Source organism: Amphiura filiformis, chromosome 10 (assembly GCF_039555335.1).
Source record: "Amphiura filiformis chromosome 10, Afil_fr2py, whole genome shotgun sequence".
Lineage (NCBI taxonomy): Eukaryota > Metazoa > Echinodermata > Ophiuroidea > Amphilepidida > Amphiuridae > Amphiura > Amphiura filiformis.
This window is the reverse complement of record NC_092637.1, coordinates 11914960-11934679: the sequence shown is the minus strand read 5'-3', so window position 1 is coordinate 11934679 and position 19720 is coordinate 11914960. Positions and strand designations below refer to the sequence as shown.

General features: G+C 39.9%; 1 protein-coding gene across 1 annotated transcript in view; it reads right to left on the bottom strand.

Annotated features, from left to right (window-relative positions):
- LOC140161664 (formin-like protein 2) overlaps window positions 1-15392 on the bottom strand; it is a 109827-nt gene extending 94435 nt beyond the window's left edge. The window contains exon 1 of the mRNA XM_072184965.1: window positions 15366-15392. The gene's annotated coding sequence lies outside the window, so the exon portion shown is untranslated. The remainder of the gene's footprint in view (window positions 1-15365) is intronic.
- Window positions 15393-19720: the final 4328 nt, after the last annotated feature.

Below are 19720 nucleotides of genomic sequence, written 5' to 3'. Positions count from 1 at the left end.
TTCGATGCAGACTCCACATTACAAGATCACGCAAAGCTGCAATGCTTTTTACACCGCAGCATTGCATGATGAAATTTGAATGTACTGCAACTGTGCGTGTATATCGATGTAGATTTGGCATTGGCTTCAACGTCATTCGGCTGACCTTGATTTTCCAGCTGACAATCATAAGCCGCAATATCGCAAGAGAGAGCAAAAAAGTTGAACAAAATTCAACTCTCATCGTTGATGAAAAATCCACCGTGCAATGAGAATTATCACTGCCAAGGTTATAAAAACCTAGCTCAGGTCGCGGCCGCGATGTGGAGTCTGCATCAGGCTTAACACACTGTGTTGACAACCTTTTGTGGTGATGACTATGTTGCAGACATGAGACATCCCAACTTTTGGAAGTGGTTTTAAGTGGGTGAAAACACCTATACACCAATCCGAGAAGCGTTTACTGTATTGGCCCTCTATTGACGGCAACACAGATGTACCAGAGCGGGAGATTTAATTCGTAATTCAATACTCATGATTGTGTATTGAATATCACTGTTGTGTACAATTCCGGGTACAATACTATATAGCACAAAATAAATAATGGATGGAACCCCCGACCTCGGGACACCGCAGTTTTACATCGGGGACACCGCAGTAATGGCGAAGTCGGATAGGTGTATACTGGTTTTAGTGGGGTGAAAGGACCTTTATGATACCACAACAAACAGAATGTACAGTAGATGTGTTTAGTTTGCTAGTTCACTCAGAAAATACCTTAATAGTAAATACATGGAATTTTAACTCATTTGTTTTCTTCAAAAATCAGAGCTTTCATAAATAACATGAGCAGTAGCATAGCCAGGATTTTAGTGTATAAGGGGATCTGTCAAATTTTTGTCCCACTTTTAGTCATTTTAAGGACACTTTGCTCTCAGCGGTACCAACATTGCAATGGTGACACCTTCTGATGTCTCACCGTACAAATTCCATTCACTGTGATTGTCAGAGGAGGTTTGTGTGTGTAAATGCAATGGAGACAATATATGCAATCAAATTTGCTTGGAATTGAACAGTGCACCTGTCTTATCAAACCACTCTAATACCTCTTCAAAAGTGACCGAGGTGTCATTAAAGTTTTTACAGATACAAAATGACAGTATTTGGTGTCTGTAATGTAAGAGAGCTTAATTTATTAAAGGCCAACCTGTAGGATGTGACTGAAAGCTACAGTCCTAAGACACAAAGAGGAAATTTAGTTAGTAGTACTTTTAGGCCAAATGCGGGGGACAAACGTGGTATGACTTTTCAATTTCTTCCCCATGCAGACATGTAGGCTATATACAATGTACTTATTGATCCTGATATTTAAAGCTCTTCTATATTTAGCTATTACCTGTTCACACTACAAATTTATTACTTCAGCATGTACATAATGGACCAAAAATAGCCTCATCCCAATGGCATAGTCCAATAACCTCAATTACATAATCATAATGCAAACTTTAACCTCAAGTTGCAGAGTATGAGTTTTTGTACCCAAATTTTCAAAGGTCATTCAATTGAATGTTCGAAAGTATTGGGGTTTAAGAACTGTGTCCCAGATAGATGAGCATGTTGCGGATCCAAGTGCATGAACTTGCAAATAAAGACTACATAATAATACAACCATATGTTGAGTTGCTAAAATCAATCCACAATGAACTTGTAGATTCGAAGTTCAACTAGACTCCTTCAAATACTTTTGAACTTGTTTAGTAAACCAATGTCGTCTACCATATCTGTAACAGTTCATTTGAGGACTGCTGCAAACTCTAGTCACTTCAAATCCTTTGCCAGGGTTTGAGGAAAAGGTTCACTGAAATGATGGTGATAGACATCACATGGTGTGGGTCCTGGGAACATTTTTGGAATATAAAAGGGACCTCATTCAGGAATCATGGTTATTAGGCCTAATGTATATTGTAGGCCTATGTAAAGTATCCAAAGTCTCACCATAGACTCTGAAAGAACTTTTATCAGGGTCTTGCATGGCCCAAGAAAGACCAGAAAGATGAATCGTAAAGTCCAGTGAATTTGGGCGGTGCGGTTATAGTGACTTCTGCAGATAAATTTTTCTTGAGTGATGGGAGTCTGAGTATAGTCTGGTAATTAAGAAACAGACAGGTCCGTCTGGTTGGACTACACTAGTCCTGATGAGACAGGCATCCCTGGACAGGCCTTCAGCTAGCACTTATGAATCGCAAGAGCCAGTCATCTTTTTGAAGCTTTTGGACTTGCAAAGTAGCACAGAAAACATTAGATTCAGGTGCCAATTGGGGGGCATGAGAGCAAGGATCAATGAATTCTGGGGTTCTGAAGGTCATGTTAGTGCCACCCTGGGGTTTTTCTCTGTTGGTTTATATTCCTCATGCACTTTCTTCATCAAGTCAGTTGACAGCTGACAGTGGATAATATGTAACATCTTCTTCAAAGTCCATACTCACAGATGAAGAGTGTTCCCCCTGTGCCATTTCCACAACCTCCTGTGAGGTTGTGAAAGTGGTCAACAACAAGATTCCCTCCCCCCCCCCCCAGCCAACAGCAATTTGAAATGATAATCATCATGAATAATAGACCATGGAAGATCTCAAGAAAGTTTAAACTCTTGGGTTAAAGATAAACCTGGGTGGCAACTAAGCAAAGGTTTTTTATCCCATATATGCAGTACAGTACAATCATACAGATAGTATTCAGTGTCGTGGCAAGCCCATCTCTTACAAGCTAAATATCAGGGTAGTGTCAAAAGGATTTTCCCCTCCATATAGGCACAACATCCTCCTCAGGAAAGATCATCCCTCTCTTGACATCCTGGGATGGGTCATTACAATTTCCATACTGGGTACAGCCAAACACCATTTTTGCAGCTCAGGATGTCCCAACATCTGGCCTGAGGAGTTCATCCTCAGAATCTATAAACCAGTTTTAACTTGTGCCGCATTACATGATTACCCATGTTACTAAACCCAATGGTTGCTAAACACTAATCTGCCATACATCCCTGTACCCACTAAGAACCCCCCCTACCCTTCCCCTCTATATTCAACCACAATAGTATACACACATGAAACCAACCAAAATAATCCCTAAAGTTTTAGACTTTTTGCAAAAAATAAACCCTATTTAGTACAATTTTGCACCAAATTTGACTGAGTTGAGCCTCCTCAGCGACCTTCCCGGCTTAGCTCTAGTAAGTAGTATAGAGCCTCTCTGCCATTGCCCAATAGCACAAGTAATTTATATGAGGTCTGACTACTACCATACCACAAGCAATCCGAGTTCTACGCGCCTCGATGTCGGCGCTACGCGCCTCTTCACGTCTCGGCGCTACGCGTCTCTACTGTTTGGACATCGCGATCCGAGGGAACTGACCAAGTTCTATCCCGGCTAAGCCTTGCCTAAAGTGCACATCACGTTGACACTGCCGAGATTTGAACCCATGACCTTGAGCTATGTTGCCCCCCCATTGTATGACCTCCGAAAACAGGTGTACACGTCCAACTAGCTTGAAAAAAACACCCCTTTTCTTGAAAATATATGCTTGAAGACCCCTACATGTACATGCAGAAGGCATGTTACAGGCCTAAATTCTTTCTTTCACATTTTTTGGTCACATGCATGTACAATGTACACTATTAGAGAGATTGCGAAATTTACGTGAAACGTGACACGGGAACGCCAACGGCAAGCTACATTAGTCGAAAATCGGTTATTATGCCCTCTAGAGGGTGAAATCTATTGTGAATTGGTCAATCGTGGAATTACCGTAAAGGCGATTACGTTGCGGTTGGTAGCAAAAAATGACGTTCCAAAATGACAAAAAAACGCATTATAAAATGCAGAAAAATGTTATGTTTTTCTTGTTATGAAGCGAATCAAAGTATCCTAATAGAACAAGTAGAGTTCGACATGTAATAAAAACCATTTTGGGGGTTAAAATTTGATCTCGTATAGACAAGAAGAAGTGAACAAATTTCGATTTTTTTTCGACGCGAATTTGAACGGGCAGATTGCCTATTCATTTGTGTGTGGAAAATGCCGCCCAAAAATCAGCTTGCGAAGAGGCGTTTTAGGCAAGATTGTGTCGTGTTACGGCATTTAGATGCTTGTATAATTGTCTGTTTGGGACGGGGAACAGAAGTTCGGTGCAACGCTATTTTTCGCCTTGCTTTTTCGTTGTGCATTAAACAGCTGTAATTCAGCAAACTCAAAAATGTTTTTAAAACATGATAATGCATGTGTTTTTGGTTTTAGTTAAAACATTTTGATAACATATCGACGTAGGCCTATGTTTATATAAAAATCATGAAAACTCGTGTTATACTGAAAAAATAATACAACAACATTTTAAGCCAAAATTGAAATGCTATAGTAAAATATCATTTGGCAAACATATTTAAGTGTCTATTGTGTTAGAACGCTTATCAGCAATTTTTGAACAAAAGGTTTTTTGAATGTTATTAAAACGTTTAATGCCCTTGACACTCACATAACCTTTAACCCGACATTTAACGTTTTCTGTAATATATTTGTGTTTGCTGGGTAGTTTATCGAACTAGGCATATTAGATTATCTATTTTCATTTTGCTTTAGAAAGTAAACAGGGTATTATTTATATGATAATGGAGTTTGTTTCTTGTTATTCAAATAATATACGCCAAGACTTCCTAGGCATCCAACACCAAACTCTGTTTAGATGATTTAGACAAATAGCATACACGTTTGAACATAGGCCTATACTCATTTTCCAATAGCCCGCAAAACTCAAATATCGCTAATCTGGACTGAATGCTTAGAACATTATAGATACAGCCAGTCGTATTTGCATATCAATACCGAGGAAAGTAGTTCGATGAAAGAAGATAATCTTCTCTGGTTCGATGCACCCAAGGTGAATCAATGGGTGCTTTCTATTACCTTTAGATTATTTGTCTCAGCATAGCGCCATCATGATTGCAATTGCGTTTACACGTAGTCTTGCTTCAGACTCTATGCGGCTATCACGAACATACTAGGAACGACGAGCGTTAGGAACGACACAAACTGGCTTTGTAGGAGGCTAGTTGGGATGTGAACGGGACTATGACGTTCTACCGCAAAATGCAGAAATCCGTAACCCGTATTGCGTTTGCAGTGAACGCCTCTCCGCAATCTCTCTGTTATAGCTGAGTGGCCCTCCCTGCCTGACCCCACCCCTTTATTTCTTCCAAAGGTGTCATATGATCATTTTAACTTGATGATAACCATCTGCAGTGTTTACATGGTTTAGTACAGGACATACTGGTTAGTAAGAACTCATCCCATTCTCATCCGGGAGAAAAAAAAAAGGGTTTCCCCCCAGTCATAACAACTACTAGCTGATACAGCTAAATGCTTGTCTGAAAATGATCAAAACACCATCATGCACAACATGCTCTCAAGGTCAGGGAAGAGTGCCCATGTATCATGTATGTAGCTTCCTTCAGGCTTATTTTCATATCAGTTTTAAGTGGGCTTTCAAAGTAAAATTTTGCAGTGGACTCGGAGAATGACATTTGAACATGTTTTTTTTGGGGGGGTACAAAAGCTCATACAAAACAACTTGAGGTCAAATGACCAGTAGATGGTCTTTTGAACTTGAAACAGGCATACATAATCATATCAATAGTCTGTGCTATACAGACCTGATACCTATTACGGGAGGGGGGTACTCAAGTTTGGTTTTGGTACAGCAGGTGTGCCGCTGAGAATTTCAAAGTGGACCAATCAATATACCAACTTTTCAAGAAATTTAGACCATCGATATAGGCCTGAAGTTTTGACTTTTGGCCGAAACTCTCCTGAATCACGAGTAGTCTTTGACAAAGATTGACCTATTCAGTGCATCATAGTAGAAAACGAAATGAGTGGATGATATAAATCAAACCAATGATGAGTAGTAAAATGTAGTGTCTGGCTTGTATCCTATTACTTGAATCACAACTTGGAATAAGCTTTAAAATAAGAATGTTGAATGTCTATTCATTGTATACTACACTAGTGCACCTGCGGCTGTGAGAGCCCAGATGCTGTGAGAGCACTGGCATGATAGCGATACTGTTTGACCCCAGATGACCTTTGAACTCGGATGACGTTGGTGCAATTTTTTTCATGCTCCCCTCAGTCATACGAAGAATTCCACCTATCAAGTTTAAGCCCAATAGGGCAAAGTTTAAATTTAGCCCCTACATGACCTTTGACCTCTGTTGACCTCAATTTTGTTTTGCGCATGTATATTCCCCTCGTATCAAGGATTGCACCCACCAAGTATGAGCCTGATAGGACAAAGTTTGAAATTCATGACCTTTGACCTTTGACCTCGGATGACATCCATATAATGTTTTTCATGCTCCCCTCATACGAAGGTTTCGACCCACCAAGTTTGGGCCCGATCAGACAAAGTTTGAAATTTTGACCTTTGACCTTGACCTCCGATGACCTTCAAAACCACATGGCCAACATGCTTTTTCCAATACCTATCTATATCTGAAATTTGAGCGCGATGCGTCGAAACGCTGCGAAACGTATAGCCGCACAGACAGATAGAGAGAGACCGCTTATTATGTTGCAGCAATGCATTCTGGGTAGACATTACAGTGCATTTCAAATTGGGCAGATAGCCAAAGGCTGGATGGGCTGGATGAAACATGTCCAGAGCTGCCCAGTACACATATTTGTATCCACTTGCCGCTGCTTTTGCTATCCAGTTGGGGTATTTTCCCCTAGATGACCTTTGACCTCAAGGGGCCCTTGAAAACCACCGGTCAACATGCTTTTCCGTTACCTATCCATATCCGAAATGTCGGCTCGATGCGTCAAGCACGGCTAAACGCATAGCCGGACAGACAGATAGACAGACAGACAGACAGACAGAGACCGCTTATTATTTTATTAGTACTAGTGCACCTGTAGCTGTGAGAGCCCTGATGCTGTGAGAGCACTGGCATGATAGCGATACTGTTTGACCCCAGATGACCTTTGACCTCAGTTTAATTTTTTTCATGCTCCCCTCATATGAAGGATTCCACCTATCAAGTTTAAGCCCAATAGGGCAAAGTTTAAATTTAGCCCCTACATGACCTTTGACCTCGGTTGACCTCAATTTTGTTTTGCGCATATATTCCCCTCGTATCAAGGATTCCACCCACCAAGTTTGAGCCCGAGAGGACAAAGTTTGAAATCCATGACCTTTGACCTTTGACCTCGGATGACCTCTATATAATGTTTTTCATGCTCCCCTCATACGAATGTTTCGACCCACCAAGTTTGTGCCCAATCGGGCAAAGTTTGAAATTTGACCCTCCGTAATGACCTTTGACCTCGGTTGACCTTGATTTTATTTCGCGCATTATATTCCCCTCCTATCATGGATTCCACCCACCAAGTTTGGGCCCGATCGGACAAAGTTTGAAATTTTGACCTTTGACCTTGACCTCCGATGACCTTCAAAACCACATGGCCAACATGCTTTTCCCAATACCTATCTATATCCCAAATTTCAGCACGACTTTGGCGAAGTGCGGTAAACGCATAGCCGGACAGACAGACAGACAGATAGATAGATAGACAGATAGACAGATAGAGACCGCTTATTATTTTATTAGTATAGATGTATACTATACTATACTATACAATGTAATTTAAAGTGTGGTCACAGGTAAAGCCCGAAGGCTATTTGTACTGTATTATTTATATTGAGCATACTTTAATACTTTACACTAGCTTTGCTAGATTTTCCATCCAATTTTATATAAGAGGGGAAAAAACAAGTCCAAATACCATGACAATTGACAAGTCCCCTCTGACACAAGTTTGATGAGCCTTTAATTCTTAGTATAAACTGTCAGTTTGATACAACAAATGTAGGCCTATTTATTTATCTATAGTTCAATACAGTGTAGTAGACTAGTAGTCCTAGCAACTATAATACAGTCATCCCTAAAACCATGAAAACCACTGGTTTGCACTTCCCTGCTAAAACTAAACTAGCATTTAAGTACTTCCATGAAACCAGATTTTACAAACTTTCCACCATTCCACATACCCACAGTCAGGATTGTAATTTTATTTCAGTACTGGAAACTGTCTCCTTCAATACAAGTCCCTTTCAATTTACAAATGACACACCACCCCTGCAGATATAATTGGCTAATACCACACCATTACCACCAAACTTGATTAATTCATGTGACCTTAAATGACCCATAACACACCTTATTAAAAACCAGTGACAAGGTACCTTAGGGAGTCATTGAATCTCACTTCAACATAGAACAATTACTACCAATTTGATTCATTTGTTCTACCTAATTTATACAGGTGTTTTATAATTCAATGAGTTGTGTCTGAATTAGACTCACTTAGGTATTGGCTACTTAACACCTGCTGAAATTTAAATTTAGTTTACAGACGACAGCTGTGAATTTCATATTAGAAGTTTATTTTAGAACAAAGGATATTAAAACATACCCCTTTGTTTCATCAAAGAAAACTTGGTTTCATCATGAGCCCATCAAGAAAACTGATTTGAACTCTGCCATTGGAGATGAGACTAATAAGTGTCAAACATGTTCATAGTACACAGTTCTTTAACCCCATTAGCTTCTTCATGCATAAAATGGCCTTTCCATTTGTCAGGTACAAAAACTCATCCTCTACAACTTGAGGTCAAATTTTGAGCTATGCTTGTTGAATAGAGGTTATTGAACGTTGGCATTGAATATGGGATCATTTTGGCTATCTCTGAGAGCATCATGGTCTGCAGCAGAAGCAATCTGGCAGAATGTTCTTACCAGATGGCTCAGACTGCCCTTGAATCAAACATCATCACATGACAACAGTCCTAATCCTAGTCCTACATGTAGGCATGTAAGCCTCTGATGTAAACCTGTAGGCCTATAGAACAAGACTGCCCCTGGATGTTATCTTTGATTCCAAGATTGTGGTTGAACTTGATTTCAATGCCCACCCAGTTTTAGATCTTATCTCTAAAATTACAATGTAGCACCAGTACTGTAGTCAGTGCACAACTCACAGTTCTCTACCCTCAAAATGTTTATGGGTAGAGTGACCTTTGAATATGTTGGGTTCCCCACAACATGAGGTCAAGTCTGGACCTAAGATTGTTGTATGGAAATTACCTAACTCTGCCAATGTGAATGAGATCATTGCAGCTCACATGTACATGGTTCACCCATCTACCCATACACAAGGACATTGGTCAACATGGTCAAACCACTTTCCCACAAAACATGAACTCAAAATAGCCAGCTATAGGGCACTAGGTCAATAACCATACAAAGCTGTACAGTTTCCTTCTATTCAGTTTATTATGCCCCTTCCTGGTAAATTACTAACCACAAAGACCATAGGAGCTGGATTGGGTTTTAGGCCAGAAGCATCCATTGAACTTTTCATGCTGCACTATATGACCCCTCTCCCAAGTCAGGTTTGAGATGGACTAATCTATACTCTGCTAAAAACCTCTCCCAGCTCCCCTAAAATCAAGACTATAACACGGGGTTTATTACTAACCACAATGACACCATGAATTCACAGATTCTAGATGTGATGAACTGGGGTTAGACCAGGACTATCTATTGAACTTTCACATTTGCCATGTTGTAAAAAGAATTCCTCTCATGTGGCCTCCAAAATATCATCCCTGTCAATTTTCTCCAGCATCACCAAGGCCAAGTGTTTAAGTTCATGAAATGCAATTTACATATTTGTACTCCAAGCGAAATTCAGGAAATGAAATCCATGTGAAATTCAATTATGACTTTTCCAATATTTGTGAAGTCATACCATCAGTTAGAAATCCTTGACAGATAACCATTAGATACTGTTGGCCTAGATCATGGACTGTAGAAAGGAATAGAAACCTAAATCTAGCAAAGTTTCAATTTTAGAGTTAGCATACAGGAACAGGAAAACATTACGGGAAATTGAGATTTGAATGTATTTTAAGTCTGCAGTGATATACATGTACCTTGGTGTAAATTTATATGTGATCCATTCCCACAAAACCCAGATATGTCGGCAGATCTTATTTTTAGATGAAGGCCTTCAGAAGCTACACACCATCAAAATAAAATTGAGTCTTGGTCCCAGTGTTGTCACTTCAAATTCAAAGGCATAACGCATGATCATTCGCGTAAAAAAAACCCTAAAAACATTTTCAGCATCTGAAACCCCTATTTTACACATAAAAACGGGTAGGCCTATATATTAGCCTAAAAATAGTTTAGAAATTGCCCCTTTTTTCGCAAAATTGGGAACGATCATGATTACATACCTTAATCTTACACAATCAATCAAAGCAAAACAGTTAAAAGAGAATTATTTCATCACTAATTGTCTGTTGACACTAGTTACAATTTCTAACTTCCTGCAAGTGTAGTAATTCATTGCCAAATATCTCAGAAATGCATGTAAACCAATATGAAGGAAATTACACTGTATCTTCTCAAAAACATGTTTGGTGTCATTTTAAAAGCTTATGGATCAAAAAATGTAACTTTTCCCATGTTTCTGGTTTCACTGGAACCGGTCGATCACGTAAAGCACCGATTCTGAAGTCATTTTGGGGTGGTAGAAGTCGATGGCCTAGTAGATTTCCTGATTCATGGGTGGCTGGCTTTCCTGGATATAAATTTGATTCGTGTTACTGAAGGGTGAGGGTTGCTTGCAGGTTGAAAATGTTACATAACTTACATTTGGGAACCATTTCTGTTATTAATGTCTGTAGAATAGAAACATGTAGCTAGGAGAGGTTGAAGAGTAAACATGAATTCACTTGAAACTATGAAAATAAGGGAAAATGATTTGAAAGCTTATGTGTGATGTGAGGACAAGTTTGTTGCTTTAAGATACGATCATCAGTGATAAACAATTCAGAAAATCTATGAAATCATTAAAAAAATCAAATTGTTGCATTTTTGTAAAGAGAATGGCTGTGCTGATGCAGCGTTGGACGAAGGCCTACATGTAACTAGAGCGGTTCTCGGGTTGCGCGGTTTTCGTCATGCGCGGTTTTCGTCATACGCGGTTGGTGTGTAAGGTTGTTGGGTGATGGTATGGTAGTGGTTGTGTTTAGATGTGAGTTTCTTTTCAGAACCCTGTATGGGCGAAGCCTGGATGGTGGATGGGGAGTGTGGGGTGATTCAAGAAGGTAATAATATGGAAATGTAATAGGCCGCACGGCTGTGTAATGTTTATGTTTTACAAGATGCCCAGAGCACGGGTTGGGATATGGGATATCCCCTCGTGGTGTTGAGTTCACAACAGGTGTTGGTATTGCTTTACCAAAACAACCCGAGCCGTGCCAGTGGTGGAAGTTCAGTTTGTATGTATAGACAGTTTCCTAGCAATATTGACTGTACCCACCAAGTTTCATGCCCATACGACAGATGTTAGTCATTTGACCTCTGATGACCCCTAAGTGACCTTGGATTACCCCCAAAATGACCTTCCAAACATTTGACTCTTAATGTTGACTGTACTCACCAAATTTCATGCTGTTATGTCAGTTTTAGTAATTTGACATCAGATGACCCCTGGGTGACCTCGGATGACACCGAAATGACCTTCCAATAATTTGAATCTAAATGTTGACTATACCCACCAAGTTTCGAGCCCATATAACAGTTTTTAGTAATTTGACCTCAAATGCCCCTGGGTGACCTCGGATGACCCCAAAATGACCTTCCAAAAATTTTACTCTAAGTGTTGACTATACCCACCAAGTTTCGTGCCATTATGACAGTTTTTTAGTCATTTGACCTCAGATGAACCCTGGGTGACCTTGGATGACCCCGAAATCTATTCAGCTCTACAAATACAACTTACCAAGTTTAGGCGATACACCATGTTGTTAAAACCCCTGTAGACCTTATATTATACTCGGCATCATCGCACATGTTGACTGCCAAACTTCATCACAACATAAACTTCGAAAACGATCCATTCATACTGTCCCATTTATTGATACCTTCTGTTTGTATCAATTGCCAGTGAGCAAAATACATGTGCTCTGTTCACTATACACAGCAAGGTATAGGTAGCTATGTGCACGATATTACAACCTCTACCTTGCTGCATTTGATTTGCAGGTCTGACATCTGGCCTGCGCCGGTTTAACAACCAGGTCAGACCTTTGGAGGGGGGCTAGACAGGGATGACAGAATGCTGTGTCGTCATAAATTAAATAAAATGTATTACTTTTGGTAAACAAGGGTTGTCGGAGAAGAAAAAATGTGGAAAGGTGAAAAGCAAAATAAAAAAAAAAAGAAAAAAAACAGAAGGGGAAAATGGGGGTAAACGGGAGGGAAATTATGATTTCCTTTCTCCATGCTCAAAATTAAATGTTGAGATTAAAGTTTTCATTTTTCGTTGGAAAGGGTGTGCCCGAGTGATTGCGTATTAAAACAAACATTAACAAACAAAAACAAAATTCCCTGAATTGTTATGCCAAAATAAAAAAATTTAATCTTGTAAATTTTTGGCTCTATGTGAAGTTTGGAAGGATTTTTGTTTCTCAAAAAAAAAAAAAAAATCTGGGGTCATAATGAGTCAAAAGATGTGTTTTATACAGTAAATGAAGTAAAAATTATGATGCGCAGTGATTATGCCACGTTATTAAATTTCTAATCTTAATATTTCGTCTTTTTGTCAAAATTCAAAACGTATTTAGTTTTGTTTAGTTGTGGCGTTAAAATACCCAAACAATTAAGTTTCTGACGAAACAGTTCTTTCAGGGACACCCTGTATATAGCATGTTTGTAAATTGTACTACAGTATCGATTTTATTGAAGGTCACTGGTAAATAAACACTTGATAGTCTGTGCCTCGGGCCAGACTGTATGTGGCTATCACGATGTTTGTTCGGATCGCCCGACACAAATTGGCTGTGTAGGAGACTAGGTCTGTGCAAACAAATTAACGACTTTATAGCGGGCGCGAGTGTTTCCAAAAAGCAACACAAAAGCAAACAAAAAATACACCCATTGCCCGCTATTTACCGCACGAAATGAACGACTCTAATCATGTACCGCACGAAATGAACGACTCTAATCAGCTGCAGCAATTCCCCAATGGTGGATAGGCCTATACTATACACATATTCTTATTCGTGCATTTGACGGACTTGGGTGTTTTTGTTTTTGTTAAATATCTCCTCTCCTGAACACATATTATTATAGAAAATCTATCTACTTCTTCATTCGATTACATACTATATACCCTGCAACTTTCAATCTATACAGTGGCTAGATAAACCCTTAAACGTGCGAACAAACATTGCAAAACAAAATTAAAGTATGGCTCCGCCCATACAATAAGACACTTGCCTTGTTAGATCAGTGTTAATCTAAACCCAACCCATGGTTTGTTTGCTATCAGATGCGAAAGATCAAAGGAGGGAAGATGAACAAAGAAATCACTTGGTACCACAGGATTCATACCTTGGACCCCTCGCATGCCACGCAGAAGATCACCGACCTGTAGCCACAGGGTTTCGCTGGCCTGGTCAGCGATTCCGTGGGTATATATCTCAGGCTCATTGCATCACGTGGAATGCATGCATGCGCAGTGGTTTTCAAAGTGAGCTTTAGAGAGTATAGTTGGATTATAAGAGCAATCCTTCCGGCTCAAGATTTTCAAGCATGCCCAGGACAAGGGGTGTACATGGAGCAAACTTGTCTTTCTTTTCATGTACAGGGAACAAAAAATTTATGTGGATTCAGAAACTTGTTGGTGTTTCTGGTGTTTTGCGTTGTCGTTATGGTTATTTTTCTTTAATTTTATCATTTGCATCGAGCGCCAGTGACAAAAGATGATGTTGCTAAAATGCCCATCATCATTTGAGTAGTTTATCTCTATTGCTCCTTTATTTCGCTTACTCAGCTAAATATTGTCTGCCCATATGCTTTGAACACCTGCATTGGTCTAGTCTCTATAAAAAACACTATAATGTATTATGAGTTTCTGTAATGGCGTGGTCTATAATAGAGACTACACTTGGTCCTACGATCCATGGCTTAGTGAGCTTCCTGAGATCACAGACCGATAAAGCTCTTTAATACCACTTAACGTTATATTCACTCACACTTCAAAGAAGATGCTACATCTACCTTGATCCAACTGCTAATCCCATCTTAAACGTGCGGCTAAATTAACTAAACAATAAATTTGCTAAAATAGCCAACTTAGTCATTGGTTACATGTCAACTTCAAAAACAGAACAAAAAAATTAAAATTAAAACAATTAAATCGTAATATATCAAATTTCAGCCTCTTTCCTAAATACCCCCCCCCCCAAACCTTTTCTAACTAACTTTACTCGATCCTTTCAGGTAATTTTTTTCTCATGAAATTGGGTCAAAACACAATATTAAAATCCCAGTAAAAGAATAATTGCCCACCCTCCTTTAAATGACTAACCATTAAGCACTGCGCACCATGCAACAACAGAGTGTCACATCCTCTACTATTTGACAACATTTTCTTGAACTGAATCTACTGAATATTATATACTATTGCCTAGGCTCAAGAGCGTCAATCCGGGGACACCTGCCCCCCGGCAACCTTTCGCAAAATGACCCATTTTTGTTATTTTCAGCCACTTTTTAACAATTTTGGCCGGGTGTCCCCCCCCCCACATTTCAAGCCAGATTGGCCCTAATGCCTAGGCTATACCTACAATTAAGTATTGTGATTATAACAGATTGTAAACAATAACATCCCAAAACAAACCCAGGACCTTCGGGTTCCCATACATTTTCCATCCAACAAGACAAAATGAATAGAACATCCATAGAGACATCCATACACACACAACGACTATCAAATTTAGGCGGACTACAACTACTCCACGCATCATCCGGGATTGATTGTAACATCCATAGCCCATGGTGGCGTATCAATCCAACGTATCCATCCGTCTATCTTCGCTCCCTTACACTGCCAAAATCACCCTAATGATGATCGACGTCCTTTTCACGGACAATGATATTATCCATCAGCAGTAGCAGATTGAAGTCCATCATTTCAATCCTATAATTGAATCAAAATAAGACAAATCGTCGTCGATGACAACGCAAGACACCACACCCTTAATGCAGCAAATGAACATACAGCTTAATCCAATCAAAAGGCAAACGCTTGTTGTATCCTATTCAAAATCCAGATGTCCGCTCCTCTTTTGTTGCGAACTCGACAAGAATTCCAAAAGCAGAAATAAAAAGGCAGCAGGTGGATCCATGCAAGGTTTTGCACCTTTTGACAAAATGAAAAAATCAGGTAAGTAGTAGTATATTATTAATACACACACACTAATACAGCTGCGTAGCGAGTCAAACCTCAATCCTGCCAGACTTACTTGATAAATGACACCCCTTCTACTATAAACCACATCAGGAGAGGGGGCGAGATTTAAAATTAGTCGTAGTTTGCTGGCTGTAAGGAAGTTGCTGATCAGCAAGGTACTTGTTCATAGGCTCCCAGCCTTTAGCACTACCTTCCTTAACCTAACACACAGGGCTCAATGTCTGTTTCACATCAGAAGGATGTATGTTGCACGTGCTTTGCTATGATCTCACACTCTTCTTCCTTAGCTTCAATAACTTAATTTGTACGACTTCCATGTTCAAGAAAGAAGTATTATATAAAGAAATCGTAATGCTATACCTTCTTTTAGGTTGGTACGGTACAACTGTACACTGAACTATGATATCAGGCTGTACTCTTCTACTTATTTCTCTGTTAGATACACCCTTTCATCATTAGTCAAATAGAGAATTACATACACTCAACCCACAGCAGAGGGATGTATCAAGATAGCAGAATCAATTGAGATACATCTTTTTGGGATAATAGGTTTAGTACTGCTTTCCTTTACCGATCCCACAGGGCTCATACTTTGCCTCAGTCATATCCTGACATATCAAATCAAGATACAATCTGCGAGATCAAGTTGGCCATAACTCAGCAGAAACAAACCAAGAATAAAGGCCAATGTACACTCCAGTATCACAACAATGCTGTGACCTTTTTCGCGTTTGCAGATTTGAGTGATGAAATTGAAATACAGGCCTACTCTGTGCAATATATCGCATCAGTTTGCCCTTATACAGCATTGTATAAATGAAGTCCGATGTATACTCCACTTCGCGACCGCAATTTTGCAGGCCGCAAAGAAATTTGAGCTGACATGTAGGAAAATCTTTCGCCAAGCAGATTTCTTCGCTTGATCGTGGAGAGTTGGATTTGGTTCAACTTTTGGGGGCTAGGCCAGCGAAGTTTCTATAAGAAAGGACAGGGCGGGCAACAATTCTTCGCGATACTCAGCAATATTTTGATGATGTATCCATGAATGCCTTTGTGCAAAGCTGCAAGTTAATTTTTTCATCATAGCTTCTCGCGAAGCGGAGTATACATCAAACTTAATACACCATAATAGCAGGTGTTCAAAGAGACATTAAACTTTCAAATTGTTTTGTTGGCAACACAGAGGTTAAGGTAGACCTTTAATCCATGGGGGTTGACGGCGGTAAGTGCCGGTGTGCGTTACATAAAGTAGTGCAAGCATGCACAAAAAGAAGCTAGTGCATTTATGCTGATATGCTCATATCTTTGGGCAGAGCTTAATGGACAATATTCATTACAGCTCTCCATTTCACCCCTGGGTAGAGAGAGGCAAATAAGGTCATTAAGCGCCTTTCCCAAAAACACATCACGATGCCACTGTTGGGGCTCGAACTCGCAAGGCAGAGCCTGTACCGCTGCGCCACCGTGCCCCTCAAAGGTAGTGGCCATGGTGTCTCTAATTAAAGCTGTGTGCCCCTCAAAGGTAGTGGGCATGGTGTCTCTAATTAAAGCTATGTGAAGCGCCATTTCATTCTATGAGCAATGAGCAACACACCAACATGGTGGAATCTGAGCTCTCCTCATTGAACTTCTTTGGCAAAGACAGACATCCCATATCACATTAATTTGCACGAAAGTCACAAAACACATTATTGTAGCTATTTAAAGAAAATATTCAGTCATGCGATTCAGCAGTACAGAGCTGTACCATTTACCGACACATTTTTAGACTGGTGATTAAGTTAAAGGCGGGAAGGTGGTTGAAAGTGTAGTGAGCGTATGACTTCTTTGATTACATTGTGATTAGCATTAGAACACCTAGAGCAACTGTTCTATAGTCAATATTATTTACTTATCTGTAGTCTGCTTCGCATAGTCTGTGTCATAGACTATGAATCCATACAGAGGGAAACTACAAGGGGATCAGAATATGCCCAAGAATAGCTACATCTTCACAGCTTTCAAGGCTCATTGAGCTAGGGAGGTTGACCAGGGACTTCATAACCTTTTCAAATTACCAGGTATCAATGATCAGTATCAATGATCTTTCTATAGTATCCCATCATACACTATTCAATGTATATCCCATCATGCATTGTGCCAAGGGATTGATCCTTTCCCATGCTGCATATATAAAAGCTGTGAAATGTGCAGTAACTATGTACCCATTGGCATCCACATTCTCATCCTTATGCACAGGGATCACAACTGGGCAACTGATAAGCCAACATTCGAAAGTGGACTAACATATTCAACATAATAAGTGCCAGGGGTCACTTCTTTTTTTTTGGGGGGGACTTATTAGGGGAGGAGCAATGATGTAGTTTTCTGCAAGGTCTGCCAATTTGGCACTGTTTATGGCATAAACATAGAATGGGGTTCTGATTAGGCTAATATAAGTAATAAAATCACACCATCATTCGCCAATCACACGATAATGGGAAAGAGCAGTCAGACACCGCTAAGGGACCTTGCCGAATACTGTAATTAGCTCAAATACTCAAAGACTGGGCAACTGATATGCAGACAATTCAAGTGGAGTTATCGATCGGACTACCACTTTCAACTTAATAATAGCATCAGTCACTTTCGGGGAGGGCCTGATTGGACTAGATCTGGTCACATATGGGACATGAATGAGATGATGCCAGTGGAAGTGATCCCTGCAATCTGCGATAGTGTATGAGAAGAGGAAAATGGTCACTATAAAAAGAACTGCATCCAGGTGTTTTGGTTTCTGATACATGAACATTGGCCTATTCCAGTTGAAATCCATACCCGTATGGAACACATGATCTTAATCTTCATCACAGGGAGTGTGAATTTAAAATGGGGTAACCTGAATGGATAAATCTACACTCCCTGTGTAGGAGATTAAGGTCATGATTGTCTTCCATAGGTGGACTATAACAGGGTGTATGGATTTTAACTTAAATAACCCATGAAGTTCCATATTGTTTTGAAAGAAAGAAAGAAAGAAAGTGCAGTGATTTATAGTGCGCTACGCACAGGCACAACGCCTAGACGTTGATCCACAAGCCTCAGCACACTTTACAGGTTGTCGCTGACCACTACGGCCCCACATCATTCCATAAACCATTTAACAACAATTCAGGGACATTGCTGCTACAAGAGTGCACACCCTAGACATTCCACAAATAACCATCGCAACCAAGATCAGCTCCCGAGTTTGCGGGTTACAACGAGACAATTAGCAGTAAGTTCCTTGTCCAGGGAATTTCAAGCTAACTCAATTTTTCCACGAGAGCATACTAGGCACCGCCAGGGTTCGAACCCGCAACCTCTCGCACCATAACGAACACCCTAACGATTGAGCTAAACTCGACTGCCATGTTTTGATGAGCTTGCCTTCCATGCAGAATCCAAAACTAGACCCTGGAGGTAAAATAAATTGACTGAAGGCATTATCTACAATATTATATCATTTACACAATTTTAAAGTTTCATTTCACAATTTCAACGGAAACAACAAGGAAACTGCGATAAATTCAATTTACTTGGGTGTTCATTTCAGTTTCGGCTCAACAACAATGACGCACCAGCCCATAGATCTTGAAAACAACACAAAAATAAACCCCCTACAGAAATAAAACTACGGAAACCCAGGGCAGGGAGTTTGTCTCCTACACAGGCTTCCCTCCTTCATATTGATTGTCTTGAACAGGAGCATGGTACCCGGTGTTTTTGCCAAAGACTAAGTCATCGTCTACAGTTTGAATACTCACATCCTGGGCTTGACAGAGTTACTGAAATAAAATTGAAGTTCAGTTTGGGGTGAATCGGGGTGACAGCGACATAGTTTGTTTACAGGCGCATGGCAGAGAGCCCTCAATGGTCAATTTAGGCCAAGGTCCTCCCTGGTAATAGACCTTGTAATATGATTGTCTCAATGCTATTCTAGGGTGCCAATGATGCACTTTATTTACAGCTGAATTACAGGGTTTTCTGTGTACGTGTTTCTAAACATGATTTGATGTTTGTAATTTTTCTTGATGGAAATAGCTTGTGTAGTCGGAAGTGATCATCAGTTTTGTGCATGACATTTTATGGGTTGTGTCATCCAAATTCTACAATGGAATTATTGCAGACATATTTTGCCTCTCCATGATTTGGTTTGCTGTAAATCCCTCCTTTTTGAGGAGCACTTCTGGTCCTCTAAAAAATTTCAAATTAATGGATGACGTATCCCAGAATGTCTGTCAAAAAGTATTGATGTTGTCCATATTTCACATTCAAAATCAACTATTGTGGTGAATTCCAGATAAGGTATACTATCTTATACTTCCCATAATGCATT